This window comes from Nymphaea colorata, chromosome 14 (genome assembly GCF_008831285.2).
Source record: "Nymphaea colorata isolate Beijing-Zhang1983 chromosome 14, ASM883128v2, whole genome shotgun sequence".
In the NCBI taxonomy this organism is placed as follows: Eukaryota; Viridiplantae; Streptophyta; class Magnoliopsida; order Nymphaeales; family Nymphaeaceae; genus Nymphaea; species Nymphaea colorata.
This window is the reverse complement of record NC_045151.1, coordinates 477761-483054: the sequence shown is the minus strand read 5'-3', so window position 1 is coordinate 483054 and position 5294 is coordinate 477761.

Sequence of the window (5294 nt, the reverse complement as noted above, 5' to 3'; positions counted from 1 at the left end):
GCACAGCAGAATGAAGAACAAGGCACAATGCAGAGAAACAAGAGGTGTGGGTGCTCTGATACCATGTGAAATTAACAGTAAGAAAGAAGAAGATGCTCAAGAGGAAGAATCGTATGTTCTATGCATTGTTATTGACAACTTTCTATCTTAATATACACAGTAGCAAGAAATTAGGGATATAAAGTTACAACGGATTCTCTGTTACAACAGAATTGGAAACAATATCTTGACTAATAAAGAAGATTTTATTTTCAAAGTTCTAACAGTTTCGGCAGTCATCCTACAGAATGAGCCATATTGGGTGGTGGAAAATCAGTCTGTTCTGTCATTTTGTATAAAAACACTGGCCTAAAATAATTTGAAAGTAAGGAGGTATATAAGATATCGAGATCGGTGTGAACCTAGAAGGCTGATGCAATGCATGTTGGCGATTCAGCGTGATACTAATTGATATTGAAAACCCAGATTTCTTATGGTTCATATATGCAACATAGGTATTATTTAGTGTTCATCCGCCCTTTTTGAGTTACTGCTACAAAAAAGGACTAGTTTCTATCTCACAACCATCCAGTCAACTTTATAAAAGAATGTTCGCAGTTTAACTACAGAAAACAAAACCCCAATGGGGTTGTGCAGGTAAGATAGGATCCTCAAATATTCACGTTTCTTTGTCAAAGCTTGTAGAATACACACATGTTCACACATGTGTGTGTGTGTGTGTGTGCACGTTGGTAGTTGTTCAACTGTGTCAATGTTCAGTTCGAAACTGAAGAAGCCTAATTGAAGCTAGTCAAGAGAAAGAAAAAACGAAAAAGTCTTGACATGAGAAGCAGGAGACAGTTCATGTAGCAAACATAACCTTTCTGTTGCCATAATATATGAAGCATAGGCAAGTCATCCTTGGCTGTAAAATCTTACTCTACCCCTTTCATGCAAAACCCTCATCTTCCACCAAACACATAGCTATGAATGTTCTACACAACACTGTTAGGACAGAATGCTTTACCGGCAGTTTCTGAAAGTACATCATCTAAACTGCACAACTCTTAACATCAGATCTACTTCTTGTTCACTTCACTTTTTCCATCTTTGCTTACATATTTATTTTCTGACAGATTTACTTTCACTATCCTCTTCATTAATGGCAGAAACGTCTCTCAGTCATCTCAGGTTTTAATTGAATCTCCAATCAAAATTTCTGTATGTGATTATCAGAATCAAATTGTGTGAATGGCAAGCAAGTTTTCAAAACTTTATGCAACTATTACCATTTATTACCACTTGGATTATGTCAGATTCACAATTTTACCCGGTGAAAGGTACACATTCATTTGGTAGTATGCAATTAAGGATCGATTTTAATTTCTTGCTTCACCATGTCCCTTTGGTGGGCTCCAAAGGGATAAAAGTTAGGTAGCAATGGAATTGGGCAATAACTTATATATATCATATTGTGAATTCCATTGTGAAATCCCCTAATGCTTTGTTGTTGTTGTTGAATTTATTGCCGCAGAAGAAAACAGCGTAGAATTGAAGGTGCCCCAACCAAGCATGTCATTGCTTCCAGCAAGCAGCCATGAATACGTTGGACTGGAATTCTATCCATTTTCTCTGCAGCCAGCCCTCCAAGACTGCATCTTCTACTTTCCAGCTGCCCCTGATTGGACAGTCGTTGGCCATCTCTACCGCCACTAACATATAATGCTTGATCTCAACAGTTCGACTGGTGATGGCATTCTCATAAGTTGTCGTCTTCAGAAACAAATCCAGTACTAGTTTGTCACCACAGCAAGGAAGGAATCTTGTCTTTTGAAGAGGTTAAGTTCATTTAAGTCTCCCTGCATGCTTGCTTTGTCACATTCACCTCTTTGTTGCGCCATATCTTGTTTCAAAAGGGCAGCATGATTTCAAATTTGCCATAGTTTCCATATCACTGAAGTATTACATGAAGGATACAGTTGAACATCAAGAGTGCAAGAAATTCTAATCAGGAATATTCTTGTCCTATTCAGTATGTTTTTTGGATTAATATCAAAAAAATGAGACAGAGAAAGAGAGAGAGAGGGTTTCTTTTGGGAGCAGGAACCTTTGCAAACAATAAGCCTTCGGAGGTCAAGGAACAAGACTTTAGTTCAATCCAAAATTTAAATGAAAGGATCGATCTTTCATTTTATATTGTCTTTGTCTGCAGCATTAATTTAGTGGAATTATATATGAACGATTGATCATATAAATTATGCTGTTTGATGCATTACGTAAAAACTTATGAGTTATGAGTTGTTTTTTATCTCAATTTTGTGGGTCATGCATTAGTATATATATATATATATACGCTGCCATGGCCCTACACCCTCATTTTCTACCCTCATTTTCTAAAATGGCTAAATCCTTAAAAGTTGGATATATTGGGGGCTCTTACCTATTCCTATGCACACCTGCACCCGCACCCATGTGACTTAAAGATTTTAGGTATCAAATCTACTGTGCAAAGATAAGGTGGACCGAGAAGTTGGTGAATCCCTTAACCATGCCAACAAGTGTGTAGTTTTGATATTCAACTTGCTTGTTTTTTGTTTTAAAGTTTTGCCATGCAGGTTTTTTGGCCAACTTTGGCATATACAGGCACAGCCAATGTTCTTCAATGAAAAGGTGAGGCACTCAATTTGCTACCCAAGACTATTCAATTGACTTTATTGCTGAATAATGTACATATCATTTCTTTTCATTCTCCTTGCAATAATACTAAAAAACCATAAATTAGCGACGGGTTTGGTTACGGCCACATATTTTTCTTCTGGCGATGGTGTTCTCGAATTGTTCCCTTGCAATTAATATACTTCCAAAGTAAACTTCAGGTTCCCCACGTTTTCCAGTTACATCCCCTTACTTTTGGGAAGCTTAATGCCATCTCTTTAATACGAATGGAAATAATAAGGTCCAATATATATCAAAGTTAGGATTTTTTTTCCTAAGGGTATGTTTGATGGCCTCCGATCTAAGATCTAAAGCTGATCTAAGATCCTTTTTATGCGAAACTCGTTATGTAAACAAATACTGTGTTTTACCAATATGAGAAAAAGAAGATTAGAGTTCCTGAGTTTATGGCTAAAGCTTTAGATTTGAGGTCGGATGGGAGGAGGAGGAGGGGAAAGGATGGTTTGGGTGTGGGATCGTTTTAATTTTAAATCTATGGATCTCAAATTCCTAATGATTTGAAATCACATCAAATCTCCTAACGAATTGAAATGACATCAAATCTCAGATTAGAGACTATCAAACGCACCACTAAAACGCACCACTAAAAAGGCCACCATGTAAGTTCCAAACTTTTCAATTTGGATCAAGTGAACATTTTTATAGATTTTATGTTATTTTTTGAAATTCAAATCCAATGACAATTGTCATTTGAGATCCATGACCAACTTGGAATCTTGATGTGAATTCAAAATTTCAATCCACATTCAAATTCAAAAACTGAATCCAACTCAGGATCTAAAATACTGTGTGGGTCCCACATGTGGGTCCACTTTGCTTACGTGGGCAAAGGCCCACCCAACAGGCCACACCCCCTCTCTTTCTCAAAAATATCTCATTTTTAATGAAACTATATAACATCATAATTGAATTCTATGGGAAAGGGAGGAATTTATAACTCTCTCTCTCCATTAATTAAAAAAGAAGCCACTAATTATGAAGAGGGGCTCAGTTCCAAGAAAGCTATGATGGCTTCACCTAACCTATTTAACTCAAAGAATGTTTGACTGGGTGCTCCTAAATGTGGCACCAAATTAAATTTAAAGCTCACTCAATATGAGCTTAACCCAGTCAAAGGACTAGGTCTATCCCACAATCCAAATTCAAAACCCCGAGAGGCCAAGGCTTGACCCCTGCTGCCTACAGGCCGCCGGAGCCACCAACTATATATATATATATATATATATATATATATATATATATATATATATATATATATATATATATATATATATATATATATATATATATATATATATATATATATATATATATATATATATATATATATATATATATATATATATAATATATATATATATATATATATATATATATATATATATATATATATATATATATATATATATATATATATATATATATATATATATATATATATATATATATATATATATATATATGAGGCAATCAGAAGGAAAATTCTAAATTGAATTTGAAAGCGGGGAGAGAAAGAAATAAAGAAGATATGATATTCTTCAACAAAAGTGGGTTGTTTCTTACACTGGTGGCGGCGTTGGGTTGGGGCTTGAGATAATCTATTGGAAACACAAAAAAATCAAATTTGTTATGTGCAACACTGCAAAAAGTGTGGCTCGCATGAATCCCCAGCTAATCAGATGACATCTGAACTAACGTTCTAACCATTCTAAGTTTAAGGGCATTCTGGTCATTTCCTCACCCAAGTACCACCGTTGAATCTGTGGCGGAAGGAGAAGTGGACGGTGAATCGTCGACATAAACGCATTGTATGAATCCAACCAGGCGATCCGCAATTAAATGTCCCTGGATTTTCTCCATCCCCCCGATCTCCGTTGTGAACGAGGGGAGATCGATCGGCTTCAATTATTGGTCGGACTCCCACGGCTACGCGTTTCCTTCGTCTTTCTCTTAATGAATTCATTAGATCCTGAGCCTTTCACAATTCTTCCAAGCTCATCCACATGGTGCTGAATGATCTCATTAAATTGTATTGCGAACGGATTCATCTCTTTAAAGAGTTTGTCAGAGACAGATCTGTAGTGGCTCCTGGTGCTAATGAACCAACTGACAACTCCCAGTTTATTCCTGTCACACTCACCCTGTTTGTCACTGTTCATAGAGAGAAGAGAAAGAGAGACAGAGATGGATTTGATTCACTCCTGCCCTTTTTCTTGCTCAACGTGTTTACTTCATTTTCTTCGCAGATTCTATCGTTCGTGGTTGGGATGAAAAACGAAACGCGAATAAGTTCCTGAACGCAGAGCGTTAAAGCACCGCCAAGTTCCTCAATTTCAAGAAATTTTGCTGCACGACCCACCGTATGTGGGATCATGAAAGCCAGGATTGCTTTCTCATGGCAGACCAGGCAGAAGCGTGGGCAGAAGGGTAATCGTATCATGCAATCCATAACAGGAAGACGCATCTTGATCGAATACTTGTATTTAATTCTCTCTCTCTATCTGTCTCTCTCATTACTTGTTGTTTGGTGACACCGAATGAATTCCCATTTTGTCCTCTCTCTCTCTCTCTCTCTCTGC